Source organism: Barbus barbus (assembly GCF_936440315.1).
Source record: "Barbus barbus genome assembly, chromosome: 9".
In the NCBI taxonomy this organism is placed as follows: domain Eukaryota; kingdom Metazoa; phylum Chordata; class Actinopteri; order Cypriniformes; family Cyprinidae; genus Barbus; species Barbus barbus.
In genome coordinates, this window is record NC_136737.1 from 1,281,681 (window position 1) to 1,297,713 (window position 16,033).

Here is a 16,033-nt window from a genome sequence, read left to right on the forward strand (position 1 = left end):
AACCAGACATAGCCAGAGGTGACACTCCTGGACCACAAGTGTGGACATCACACGATCCAGAGAACTCACGGTGACCTTCGTCGTGCGAGGTCAGTTGCGGTTCGGAGCTCTTTCAGAACTTCCAGATCATGACAACCCTCGTGCAGGTCCCTCAGTGCTTTTAGCCTAAAGAACCTGCATGGTTTGCCCTGCTGGGTGGGGGCAGTATTAGGACACAACCTAATCGCAACCAACCGCTCCACTGGAGGGACCCCGAAATACCCCCTAGCTGCACCATCATCGAGGGTGGTGAGGGAGGAGGAGCTAGCAGGTCGGTTTCTGGCAATAACAGGTGCCATCCACGACCTGGTAAGCTCTCCATGCACCTCCGGGAAGAGAGACACCGGGGCAGGGGGCTGAGAACCAGCTACCCCGAGAAACTAGTCATCCAACCTCGAGGGCTCGGTACACGGTGGAGGTCTCCACTCGATCCCTACCCATCAATGAGAAGATGACTCCATGAATGCCACTTCAGCGTGCTTACTGCCCAGACACGTGAGGCAACCATCGTGACCATCACCCAGCACCAGGTAACGACCGCATCCAGAAATAGCAAGACCCAAATCATCTTTACAAAGATGTAATGTCGAGTTTGCCAGATGCAATGTCGAGTTTGCCAGTTTGCCAATTTAAAAAGACACACCCGTGAATGCTCTTTTAGGGAAAAAGCTGTTTTAGCCTGCTGAAGTGCACAGGGGAGATGATCGCCTGCAACACAAACAGGGGGTGAGGCAGCCTGTTGTGTGCAACCCACTTGACACGGGAAACGACCACCGCTGAAGCACTGTACTGCCAACACCAAGAGCTCCAAAGAGCGTGCTAAAATCGTTTAGTCTTCTCTCAGTAGAGTAGTCAGGAGCAAAACAATGTGATCGCTCGGCTCCGAAGCGAAAAGCTGAATATGCGCTGCACCTGCTGCCTACTTATAATCACGCTGTGATCAGCGGAAGCTGGATGCAATCATCGCATGCCAATGTGCAGTGTTGGATTGGTCTTTCTGAGCAAGATCCCAATTCGTCGTCACCGACGGAGTGACCGACTGAAAGGGAACTGTGCTTAGTGTTTTGAAAAAGTTTTGTTTTACAATATCAAACTGAGTTTAAAACATTTAATGTGTTTATAGTTTGAATGAATGAGAATGAGAATAAGAATGAGCTTTATTGCCAGGTATATTTACACATACAAGGAATTTTTTTATAGTGACAGCTCCACAGTGCAACAGAATGACAGTGACAGGACAGGACACAGATAATAAAAAGAATAATATACAAATATACAAAATAGACAATGTACATAATAGCAAAAACATAATATATAATATAGGCAATTGTGTGTTTACAGGTATGATATGGGCAAATTTGAAATGTAAATAAGTATGTGTGTTAAATAAATAATGTCTTATAGTGTTGTGTGTTCCACGTTTATTGTCAAGTATTCATGAGATGGATTGCCTGAGGGAAGAAACTGTTCCTGTGTCTGGTCGTTCTGGTGCTCAGAGCTCTGTAGCGTCGACCAGACGGTAACAGTTCAAGGAGGGAGTGTGCTGGATGTGAGGGGTCCAGAGTGATTTTACCAGCCCTTTTGCTCACTCTGGATGAGAACAGTTCTTGGAGAGTGGGGAGGGTTGTATGAGAATTTTCCAAGCTTTACTAGCTGCTACCTGTCTTTCAGGAAGCTGTTGATCCACCGACAGATGGAGGTGGGGACGGATAGCTTAGTTAATTTGGGCTGGAGGAGTAATGGGTTGATGGTGTTAAAAGATGAGCTGAAGTCTACAAACAGGATTCTGACATGAGTCCCTGGTCTGTGTAGATGCTGCAGGATGAAGTGCAGTCCCATGTTGACTGCATCATCCACAGACCTGTTTTGCAGACTTGGTCTAAAGATTAGGAATATGAGTGAATAGTTTCACTAAGTGGGCCTCAAGTATCACTTTTAGTGTCCAACACACATACTCACTCACTCTCTCTCTCTCTCTCTCTCTCTCACACACACACACACACACACACACACACACACACACACACACACGTCTTGTTGTTGCTCGGTTTGGATGTTTTGGTCGAATCTGAAGGCTAATGAAATTATTTAGTATGCAAACAGGCTGATCCTGCACTTCCTCACGTGTGTATCTGTAAACATTCATGTTTTATGGCTCTGATATTGTTCTCCGTAACCAAACCCACTGACCTGCTTAGATCAATCTCATCAACACGCATTTATCCACTAAACAATCTAGCGATATGCTAGAAACACACTCAAAGTTTAATGTCACACCAAAGCGTATAAGATTACAGTTTTTTACACTAATTTTTGCACTTAAAACAGAACCTTCATTTCATTTTTCAAAACTCTAGACACAAAACCCAAAACTATTTATTTTGAGTTTTTCATTATTTTTAACACAGGCTATCCAATGTTCAAGACTTTGCATATTGTGTTCATATATTTAACAAAGCCTTGCATTTGCAGAAGCATTGGTTCAAAATACTCATTTATAGTTTTTCTCAGTCCCTTTGGTGCATTTCTTGAATCATCCTTAATATTTGCAAAGAAGTACGTGCATTTCTCAAAACAAGTCGTACAAACAGCACCACACAATGGATTTCCTGCAAAAGCCTGTAACTTACTCAAAACCTTTAGTTCATCTCTCAAAAGTATTTATGTCAATGAACATATCAGTGCCATCAGAATGAAAAGTCCTTGTGTCATTGTTCACAAACAAGATAGTCAAAATGCTTAGTTATATTGTCAATATAACAGTGCACTCTGTTAACTGCTGTGAACTATGGAATCAGTTTGGATGACAGTTATAGTACTGCCAGAATGTGTAACTCTTGTGTTGTCCTCTGTCTATATATGCTCTCCAAGCCACTAAATCAACTTCAGAAATGGGTATAAGCCAAAACAACAAACAAACCAAACTAACTGTTCTTTTAAGCACTATCTTACCTTAACAAAAGAAATTAAAGAAAAAACATACCACTTCCCTGCCTCCCTATCTAATTAAAACCAAGAGAAAATATACTTTTCCAAAAGAAAAAGGCACCCGTTTCCTACAGAAGTGGCTTTGCACTAAAATAAACCAAAGCAATCGCAAGTTGTTGAAAAGAATGAGAAACTTTTTTATGATGATGTGGAGGTTAAACAAGTAGTTTTGAAAATTTCATTTCTGATCTGAGAAATGCACCAAAGCCACTGAGAAAAACTGTAATATGAAATATCATAGGAACATGACTTTACCCACAGACAAGATAACCATAGTTTCACTGTGTAGTTGTTAAATATAGTTGTTCCAAACACATGATGCAGCGTTCATTATGGTTCTACACATTTTTACTGTGAGAAAAACAAATACTGATAACAATGATTTGGGATTTTTTTTTCTCCCAACAACAGACATCTTGAAACTGATTATACCTGAACACACTCAGTCCTCATTTGCTTCACTTTCATAATCTAACATTTAATATTGTTAAGCATATTCCATAATAAAACTATGCATTAAGAATTATGTCTAGAGTTTAGAAAAATGACATGAAGGTTCTGTTATTAGTGCAAAAAACTGTGTAAAAAACTGTATTAGTGTATTAGTGTAAAAAATCTGTATTTTTTTTTAAAACAATAAACAAATTAGAAAGCCCATTTATTGTCCTCAAAATCAGTCTAAACTGCAAAATAATACACCTATAATTAAAGATCCAGTTCCAAAAGCAGAGACACAAAACAACAATCTGTAAGTCGTATATACTGTATTATATATGAGTTTGAGAAAGTTTTATCTATCTATCTATCTATCTATCTATCTATCTATCTATCTATCTATCTATCTATCTATCTATCTATCTATCTATCTATCTATCTATCTATCTATCTATCTATCTATCTATCAACATCATGAAGTAGCAAACGACACTTTCAAGAGAAATTCTTTTATAGACATTCATAAAATATCTATAATTATGTCCTATTTATGGTTTGAGCTGCACAGAATGGAAAAACTCAAACACACATCCCGCTAACTCACGTGTTTCGCTAATCTGATGGCTACGACTATGAAACCAAGTGTAGTAAAATGCACACTGTAGTAAAAAAGTTGAATGAAGTGGCTAAATAAAGTTTTTATACTAATCTATTAAATGTTTTGGACCAAAATGTCAACAGACGTCCATAAAAATCTCTCATAATGTGGGTTTTTGGACATTTGTGGCTATACTGAGAACATCATACTAGCATGCTATTTTCTGCAAAAACTGGTCAAAATGTGCAGTACACAATAAATGTATCCCACAATGCAATGCATGTGTGTGATGAATAAATTGTTCTTTTATCAACTCACTATTTGATAAGATTGACAAAACATGCACAAAATTGGATTACAATGTTTAAAAGGTTTAAAATAATTAAAATAAAAGGTTTTAACAAGGTCATTGAGACAATATTCAAAATAACAAATATTCTTAACCCAGCTAACAGGGAACCTTCTCACAACATTCTCACATTTTGTATAAATATATAGTCATTTATATTAATAAGATTACTCATATTTAATAAACGTTCTCATAATGTTGAGAGAAAATGTCCTTATAACATTATATGCACCTTACAAGAATGTTGTTCTGGAAAAGTGTTTTCATATCCTGCAAAAATGCTCTTAGAATATTAAAAATAAACTTTCAAATAACATATTTTGGGTGAAAATAAAGTTAGTAGAATGTTGTGAAAAAACCCTGTTTTTGTCACTTTTAAATAATGTTTAAACGTGACAAGAAAACTGAACATGTAAAAAAAAAAAAGGTTTTAGTACCTTTAAATCATGTTCTAATCCTGACAAGAAACAATTTTTAATTACAAACATTCAAGTAACGTTATATTTTGGGGGAAAATAATGAAGTCAGTTGAATATTGTAAGACACATTTTAGGAAACTTTAAGTAATGTTCTAATAATAATAATAATAATAAAAATGTTCTAAAATGTTAACGTTCTTAGAAAATTACAAATAAATATTGAATAAAACGTTATATTTGAGGTGAAAAAGTTAGTAGAACATTGTTTAACTTTTTTGTAACCTTTAAATAATGTTCAAGACACGACAAGAAAGTTTTTTTAAACAAAAAATGCTCAAGTAACGTCATATTTTGGGTGAAAAAGAACATTGTAAGAAACATTTTAGAAATAAATTTATGTTTTTAGAATATAAAAAATAAACATTCAAATAAGGTTATATTTGGGCTGAAAATAATGTTAGTAGAATGCTGTAAGAAACGTTTTTGTAACCTTTAAAAAACATTATAATCACAACAAGAAAACTGGACAATTTAACGTTTTAAAATCATTTCAAAGCAACGTTCCAACAACATTTTTTATGTGTTAGCTGGTTATTAGGCATTAAAGATCACATACAGAAGAGTTAGCATTATGCTGATGTTTTGCCGTTTGATGATGTGATATCACAGTGTTATTGTGATATGAAAACAAACGTGAGCGAGAGAGAGTTGACGTTTGAACATGGAGCGGCATCGGTGTGTGTTAGTGTGTTACACAGTCACATGGTCGTTAAGTAATTGAGGTCAGTGCTCTTCCAGTAATCACTGGACTGTGAGGAGTCAACAAGCTCTTCCATTGCATTCTGACGCGTCTCACTGACTGTAAGTCATCAGGCCGTCTTTTATCATTGGTCAAACACGCATCACATGCTAGCGATCGCCGATTAACAAAGCATCACAGTGCAGCTCGATGCCCAACGCTCTTTTGTTAGATTCAGACCGTATAAGTTGGGGTCAAAGGTTGTGTGTCTGAGTTTAATATTAAGCCATTAAAGTCAGTGGAAGTGAACGGTAAACATGGGCGGAGCTGAGGCACAGTACGGTAAAAGCGCTTTATCAGCCAGATAACAGCTAAACGATACACGTAAGCGTGCGATAAACACGTCACAGCAGGGCATGCTGGGTAACCCATGAGCGATTGGCACACTGATATTGTTTTGAATCAAGCCGTTGTTACGGTAAGATATCAATGTTGGTCGATTGCTCTTCCCATGATGCTCCAGGATGAACCGGTGTGCACTCGCAACATGTGCTGCCGCTGTGTCCCAGTTAGCATACTGCTAATATAGAATAAAAAGCGCTAAAATGCAAACTTAAGAGTTTCAGTATCATTTTGATACTATTATAGAACAAACTCAACAAAAGAGCAATGATATGCAAGTGCTGTGACAAGTCTCAGTTAGCTTAACGCAGTACATGGAGCAAGGTTTGTTTTATTGTTGTTTTTTAAATTATATAATAAATAAAAGAAAACAGATTGAATAGAAAAATAATAGAGCAAGCTAGTGTTAGAGGCCTTTGTTTTGCTTTTTTGTTAATTGTATAATAAATAAAAAGAAAACAAAGAGAAGCTAGTGTTAGTTTTTTTTTTAAAGCAGTTAGTAAATGAATAGAGTGCAAGTCTAAAAGGGGCAAGTTTTTATTTTATTTTAAAGAATAGAATTAGAATAGAGAGTGCTAGAGTTCGAGGGTCAAATAAAGATGGAAGAGATGTGTTTTTAGCTGATTCTTGAAGATGGCTAAGGATTCAGCTGCTGGGATTGAGTTGGGCAGGAGGGAACATTTAATGTAAAAGTCTGTGAAAGTGATTTTGTGCCTCTGTGGGATGAACAATAATGCGTCGTTCACTTGCAGAACACAAGCTTCTAGAGGCACATCTGAAGTAATGAATTTAGGTAAAGGGGTGCAGAGCCAGTGGTGGTTTTGTAGGCGTTTTTGTATCGATAAAGATAATTAGACGATATTTTGCTGAGTGTGTTATTGTGCTGATATCTTAGGGACTGCTGTGTATTTAAATGTATTTTCACATGTTAATGCAGCTTAGAGGGACATGGAATGCTTTAACCTGCAGTTACAAATGCATAAATAACGTTTTAATATTTTAAACATGAAATGTTGAATACTGATATTTGAAATTATTTTAAAAATGAAAAGGTACTTTAAATGTAAAATGAATAGGTGGCAGCAAGTCACTGTTAATAAGCGAGTCATTGCGATTGAACTGAATCATTTAAACGGTTGATTCATTCAGGAACGAAACACCGTCATGTTGCTCAGAGACTCAAAACAGCGCTGTGGCTGTGTTTGGAAAGTTTTTTGTTGGCAAAAAGAGCAAAAACAGGCAATAGTGTGTCTAAGTCTCTTGATATTAACTTTTTTTTATTGAATTGTTGTATAAAATCAATGCTGATTCTTTAAGAAAAAACGGCACTCCTGCTGTTATATTTATTAACTATATGATGGATATAAATATATACATTTCCTGCCCCCTTATCTTGAATTATGTAATCATTTTTAATGCATATTAATAGACTGAATCATGCACTGAAAGAACACACTCTAAATGCGCACTAAGTTAGTCTAACCAGACTTAATCAAGTCATGTATGCGTGCTCTCTGTAGGTGTGCTTTGTTTGGTTTTTGCAATATACTCGATAATGTCATGATGTCTCACGAATTCAGTTTTTGCGCTAAACCTGCGCAGATTTGGCTTGCATTAACTTCCCCAAGAAGTTAATGAGTAACCCACCAAATTGGCTAGTGATTTGACAACATTACCCGCCACAGCTGATTTTTACCCGCATTTGGTGGGTTGGCGGGTGTTAATTTCAAACCCTGATTGTAAAGGTTTGCTAGTACTGCCTGGAATACCTGCCGAGAGAGCATTGCATTAGTCCAGTCTGGACAGAACAAGAGCTTGAACAAGGACTTGTGAAGCATGTCCGAAAGAAAGGACCTGATCTTCTTGATGTTGAATAAAGCAAATCTGCAGGACCAGGCAGTTTTAGCAATGTGGTCTGAGAAAGTCAGCTGATCTTCAATCATAACTCCAAGCTTTCTGGTTGTTTTTGAAGGAGTTATGGTTGATGTGCCTGGAAGGTAAAATTGTGATGAAGTGATGGGATTGCTAGGTTGAGCTGTCTTAGTTAGGTTGAGTTGAAGGTGATGGTCCTTCATCCAGCAAGAAATGTCTGTTAGACAAGCTGAGCTGCAAGCAGCTATTGTCGGATCATCAGGATGGATTGAGAGGTAGAGCTGAGTGTCATCAGCATAGCAGTGATATGAAAAGTCATGTTTCTGAATGACAGAACCTAGTGATGCCATGTAGACAGAAAAGAGAAGTGGTCCAAGAACTGAGCCCTGAGGCACCCCAGTAGTTAGATGTTGCGACTTGGACACCTCACCTCTCCAAGATACCTTGAAGGACCTATCAGAGAGATAAGACTCAAACCACTGGAGTGTGATTCCTGAGATGCCCTGTGCCAATATGGTTGACAGGAGGATCTGGTGGTTAACGGTGTCAAAAGCAGTGGACAGATCCAGCAAGATAAGTATTACATTAATAAAACTAATATGACTATTATAGTTTTTATTAATAGTTTAAATTAGTTTAGATTAAAAATTTCATTTAAATTTAAGCTACTTTTTACTTAGGCTAGTTTATTTTGAAATGTTTTATATTTTCATTTAAATTTTGCTCTGTGTTTGTCTAATTTTTGACTATATTTCAAAAAGTTAATTTTAAATATAGTTTTATTAATGTTTTTAATTATTTAATTTTAGATTTGTCATTTTCATTTACATTTTAGTGGACGTTTAGCAATTTCTTTGTTTTAGTAATCAAGTATTTTTGTCAGTTTTATACATTTTATTTTTTTATTATGACTAGTAGCTATAGATTTTTGTTTTTATATTACCTATTTTCATTTTAGTTAAAGTTTTAGTAATACAATTGTGTGTTTTTGTCATATTTATTAGCTTTCTTGGCAACTAGCTGAAATAAGTTTTATAAATTTCATTTAAATGAACATTTATTTCAAGTAATTAAATTGTTTATGTTTCTAGATTTAGTAAACACCTATAAACCCCTTTGCTGTTTGCTGTTTTCATTAGCATGTTAGCACTTGCTAAATCAATTCAGCTTAAAAGTCAAAATGATGCAACTTTCAGGTTTGCAAACTTACACTAAAATGAAAAGTCAAAAGCACCTCCTCATCTCTGCAACACAAGGGGTAAAAAAACATATGAACAGATGCACAAAAAGCTAGCAGAAATTATACAGGCCTTCCATTTAACAAAACATACTACTCTGAATCTAGTACACTATGAAGTGCAGATAGTATAGAAAACGCAGTCAGAATGTGTTTATGTTAGTGGAAATGAAAGATTAAATACAGGTGTGACCGGTGTGAAGTTTACACTACAACACGCCAATAATAAGTTAAGTATGAGAATATAAACACACACTGCCGGTAAAACGGCTCGGACACTCCTTCATAAGCGGCTATTGTTTTGCACATTTTATAACAGTGCAGTCATCAAAACCAATAAACAACACCAATGGAAGTATGATGAGACGTGCATGTTGTTTACTTTAGTGCAGAAAACCATAGAGACAGAGTTTATATTTGATATGTGGACTCTGGGAAAGTGAAAGCTGCTGGTTTAATGATTGTCTAGAGTCAATCTGAGGCTTTTACACTTGAACCGACCGAAAGTGAGCGCTGACATCAGGCGCGGCCAATCAGAGCTCAGGCTCCGCCCACTGGGCACGGTTTACGGGCAGTGTTCACACATTTTCCAGTAAGAGACGTGACCCACTGCAATGCTGGAGCGCCGCCAAATACACCTGTTCAACAGGTACAGCAGTGTGTGAGAATACGCACCATCTCACATTAAAACTGTAGACTAATTACAGCAGAAATACTGTGCTAGATATAATTTACACTGGCACAGAAAAACCCGAATTAGCTACTACACCTGCCAAAGTGTGCACTGTACGAACAGAGCACGGTTTGATACTGTATCCCACAATATAATGCATACAGTACAAAATTAAAAAGACAAAACAAACAAACAACAACAAAAATCAGACAACCAGAGCAGGCTGCTTTAAATACTATGAATGCAATTTATATAAAACATTAATAAAAACGTAAAAAAAAGCATAAAATAAACAATTAAAATAATCACACTACCAGAGCAGAGTGCATCAAACTGTATCCCACAATGCAATGCAAATTATTAAAAACTTAAATTATTAATTATTTACTAGCAATAAAAAAAAAATACAAAAAAAGACAAAATTAAAATAAAAAATTAAGACAAAAATTATATTAAAAAGGATATTTGCCAAAGTGTGTAGCACACAATAGTAGTGCACAACCAGAGAAGATGCATCAGATAATAAAAAAGTCAACAAGTAAAAAAATATAAAAATGAAAATTGACATTATTTCTCTCTCACAATGTGCAAATTTCTGAAAGTATGGCAATATAATAATGTAAAGCAAAACAAAAATATATGCTAAACATTGTGTAAAATATGAATGAAACAATATGAATTGCAAATTGTTCTATATTGTATACCGCATTTGTTTTATGTTGGATATTTGCCATTTATTGACAAGTTCATAAGTTCAGTATTAGTTGGCCACTTTCACTTCTCAGCACTTTTAATAGATTTTATTTACACAGTATTATATTTTACATAGCTACACTTACATATTACATAATTTATGTTTTACACCAAATTTTTACAATAGTTACTGCAGCATACACAATGAAAGTTATTACTGGAGTTATTGTTTAAAAAAATACATTAATTCACTGAAAAATATTGTAAATATATGCAAAAGTATGACATAAGTAGAATAATTTAAATGACATAATGCATTTATGAAATGTTTGTATTTTTTCCGGTAAGACTCTGGCAGCGACTCTGACCACAGATGGCAGAGATTCAACACTTCACTGTCTGAGCTGAAAGAATCAGGAACAAAAGTCTTTACCTTCAGGAAACAAACAACAGAAAGACTATCAATATCAGCGATTATATAACAAAAATCCAGTGCATGGGCCGCTTACCGAAAACACACACGCAAAACACCAACAAATAAAGAGTGTGAGATGCTGAATCAACAGATGAAGTGATGAAGATGAACATTCTCACAGCTTTCACTATAACCTTGATTTACGTTCTCTGGATATTATAAATATTAAAAATAAGTGTTCAAATAACATTATATTTTGAAAAATATAAAAAAAAGTTAGCAAAAAAAAAAAATTTGCGCAAGGTGAAAAAGTTAGCATAAGACTGTAAGAAATGGTTTTGTAACCTTTAAATAACCTTATAATTGCGACAATAAAACTGGACATTTTTAAATATTGAAAATAAGTGTTCAAATAACAATTTGAAGTGAAAAAGTTAGCATAACATTGTAAGAAACAGCTTTGTAACCTTTAAATAATATTATAATTGCGACAATAAAACTGGACATTTTCACATTTTTAGAATATTACAAATAAACGATCGAATAACAGTAGGGGGCTGGCAATGTTTGTACCCACAACGATCCTGTAACCTATACGTGTTAGCAGGAGTATTGTGTGTGTTTGTGGGTAGTTAGTGGATGATGTTGGTAGTTAGGATCTATCTGATGAAATATATCGAGCCGAAGGAGGCTGCCGTTAATGAAGAGACTCAAGACTCACGGCATCTCAAACATACACACATTTTCTGCATATTCGGCTGCAATGCGTTTATATCCCAAACCGGTTTTGGTGGCTTAACTATGTGGTTTTTGACTTGTTTACACAACCTTGACTTGACATTCACGGCTGATGCAGAGGAGCAGATAAACCCAAAGTCCCCTGATTTGACTCTTCCCGCGACTGGTATAACTGGAGTCCTGCAGTCAACAGAGCGAAACTGGCTCCAGAATCTCATTAATCTGACCTCAGACATCTGCCTGCTGGGAAACCTACCAATGAAATATGAAAAATATGATTTAATAGGACTGAGTCATCATGAGCCAGTCTACACCAGCTAGTCACTGAAGGGTCCCTTCGGAAACCCACGGCTTTGAGTGACTTAGAAGAAACACCAACACAATCACTGTCACTTAACTAACAAAGACAACACCATAAAGAACACCTAAGCAACTGCATAGCAACGGCCTGGCAACCACTTAGCAACCACATAAAATGATTAGCAACCACCCCAAACTCAACAGCATAGCAAGTGTTGCAAAAAACACAGAAGATATTACAACCAGCTGCATAGCAACACCCTGGCGACCATATAGCTGCCTTAGCAACATAATTATTATTACTTAAAATGCCATAAAAACGGCATAGCAACGCCTTGGTAACCACTTAGATGCCTTAGCAACATCATTGTTATTACTCAGAATGCCTTAGAAGCTGCATAGCAATGCCATGGTAACAACTTAGGTGCCCTAGCAACATCCTTATTATTACTCAGAATGCCCTAGAAACTGCATAGCAACACCCTGGAAAACCACTGAAATGCCCTAGCAACATCCTTATTATTACTCAGAATGCCATAGAAACTGCATAGCAATGCAATGGAAACCACTCAGATGGCCTATCAACATCCTTATTATTACTCAGAATACCTTAGAAACTGCATAACAGCACCCTGGCAACCACTCAATTGCCATAGCAACATCCTTATTATTACTGAAAATGCCCTTAAAAGTGCATAGCAATGCCATGATAACCACTTAGATGCCCTAGCAACCACATAAAATATAGCTTTGGTAAATGCAGGGCAATGCCCTGGTAACCACATAGCAACCAAACTAAACACTTTAATAACCATCCAGCAACATCCTGGCAACCATGCAGAATGCTTTATTAACTGTACAAAAATCCACTAGCAACTGCATATCACATATGCCCTAGCAACCATACAGACAACCATTCAGAGTATCTCAGCAACACCCTGCCAACCATTCAGAACACCCTAGCAACGGCACAGCAACTCAATCATTCAGAACTCCTAACAGCATAATAACAAGGCCATAACCTGAGAGTTGAGAGTAAAGCATTACAAGTAACATGAGTTATGTATTCAGATTACTTTTTCAAGTAAAGTAATGCATTACCTTTTCAAATAAGTAACTCCGTTTACTTTGTTTTATATAACTTTTGGGTATTTTTTTATTAAAAATAAGTGAGCAAGCTCAGTTCAGGTGACAAAAAGTAACGCAATGCATTACTTTCTAGAAAAAATAACTAAATAAGCAATTAGTTACTTTTTAAATAGAGTAATGCAATACTGTAATGCATTGCTTTCTATGAAAAAACAACTAAGTACAGCAATTAGTTATTTTTTTTAATAGAGTAATGCAATATTGCAATATTATTTTCTATAAAAAGTAACCAAAGTACTGTAATTAGTTTATTGTGTTACTCGATTTTTTTTGTAATGCATTGCTTTTAAAAGTAACTTTCCCCAACAGTGCTGGTAACCATGCAGCTGCATAACTGCCCTAGCAACCGCCTGGCAACCACTCTGTGGTAGTGGTGGTGGTGAGTTTTAAAGTCGTTTATTTTATAAATATATAATATTGTGACGCTCTGCACAGAGTTGAGTGATGTGAATGTGATTTTACTGACAAGTGTATGATAGAGTGAGTCTTATATAAACGAGTGTCGCTCAGGTGAGTTCAGACGCTGACCTGATCTTATCTAAAGAAACCACGGAACCGGTGCATCTGGTGGAGCCGGTTACTGAAGACAAGAATGAAAGCGCTGGATTTGACAATAGCATTCGACTCGACGCTGACAAACACAATGAAACACACACACACACAGACACACACAGACACACACAGACACACACACACACACACACACACACACACTTGCAGCTTTGAGGTCTCAGGGTTATCATGTTCGGTCTGAGTCCTGTCGGCGCGACGTGTCAGAATTCACTGTCTGCAGGACGAAGTGAGAAAATCCTTCCAAAATCAAAGCACATAACTTCTGTAGAAACGCAGCTCTGAGCTCCTCAGACAGCAGCAGATGCCCAGATGATCTCAGTGACTGAAGCGGTGCTGTGGCCCCTGATATGTTACTGCCCCCCTGTGGTCATAAATAGCACTTCACTACTGCTCTGCTACTATTCATGTGCTTTTCACTCTATTTGGGTTTAATTATATCATTGAATTCTGTATTTTACTGTTCATGTTATATACTTAAATGTAAAAATATGTAATATATATATATATATATATATATATATATATATATATATATATATATATATATATATATATATATATATATAAATACAGTGCCCTCCAGAAGTATTGGAACAGTAAAGTAAAACAGTAAACAGTAAAAACAAAATTGCTCTGTTGGCTGTGGAGTCAAGACATTTACAAATATGATTAAAAGATGAATATGAGACAAAACTACAGAATGTCACATTTTATTATTAGTCGTTTCAACACATACATGTTTTAGCAGCTAAGAAGTTCAGCACTTTTAGAGTTCATCCCTCTATCTGATGTGAGCATAAGTATTGGAGCAGTTGCCTCTCAGGTCTTTCTAAGTGATCAGCTGTGTCCTGTTGCATTAATTCTTCAGATATTAAAAGCAGGGAATGTATCGTATCAGTTATATCCATTACTTCTGTATTCTGAATCTTGCATTCGATGATGACACACAAACCAGGATGAAGATGAGGGAGCTGACTTTGAGAGAAAAGCAAGTGATTTGGATGCTAAAAGAAAAGAGGAAGTCAGTTAGAGCTCTAGCAAAAACAAAGGGCATGGAGAAATCAAGAGTTTGGAAACCACCAGCGACACCAGCAACCAACAACAACCTGATCGGCTGAGAAAACAACAGTAGTTGATGACAGACAAATCATAAAAGCTGTGAAAATGAATCCTAAAAGACGTGTCTGTAAAATCACCAACAACTTCCAGAAAGCTGGGTGATGCTCTGACAATCTACTGTCCTCAGGAGACTTTGACACAGAATTACAGATGCTACACAGCAAGATGCAAACCTCTGACCAGCACCAAACATAGAAAGACAAGATTAGAGTTTGCAGAAAAGCACAAAGGTGAGCCAGAAGAGTTTTGGAGCTGTGTTTATGGACCGATGAGACAAAGATGAACCTTTATCTAAGTGATGGGAAAGCACTAATGTGGAGAAAAAAAGGGAACTGCAATGATCCCAAGCACACAGCCTCATCTGTAAAGCATGTTGGAGATGGTGTCATGGCATGGGCATGCATGGGTGTCTCTGGAACAGACCCTCTCAACTTTACTGATGACTTAATGTATGATGACAGGAGCAGAATGAATTTGGAAGGGTACAAAACCATCTTGCCTACCAATATTCAAGAAAATGCCACCAGATTCATTGGGAAGTGCTTCATATTGCATCAGGACAATGACCCAAAACACCCTGCCAGTTCAGTCAAGGAGTTTATAAAGAAGAAATGGAAAGTGTTAGATTGCCCAAGTCAATCTCCAGATTTAAATCTGATTGAACATGAATTTCAGCAGCTGGAGAGGAGAGTAAAGGCAGAAACTCCCCAAAACAAGCAACAATTGGGATTGTCTGCATTAAAGGCTGGGAAAAGTATTTCAAAGGATGAGAGCAAGAGTCTGGTGATGTCTATGGGTCACAGACTCACTGCTGTGATTGTGTGCAAGGGATCTGCAACTAAATAATAGCTTTTAATCTTTAATATCTGCCTTATGTTCAACTGTCCCAATACTTATGCTCACATCAGATAGAGGGATGAACTCTAAAAGTGCTGCTCTTCTTAGCTGCTAAAACATGTATGTGTTGAAACGGCTAATAATAAAATGTGACATTCTGTAGTTTTGTCTCATATTCATCTTTTAATCATATTTGCAAATGTCTTGACTCCACAGCCAACAGAGCAATTTTGTCTTTATTGTTGCAATACTTACGGAGGGCACTGCATATATACACAGGTTTTATATATACATATACTATATATGTATGTGTGTGTATATAAAACCTGTGTGTGTTTTTATACTTCTACTTAGCTTTAATTTTTAGTACCTCAACTTATTTTATTTCACTACAATAATGCCGGCATAAAATAAATATCAGATGAAATGTATTTAAACCTGTTTAATTGGACATTTCT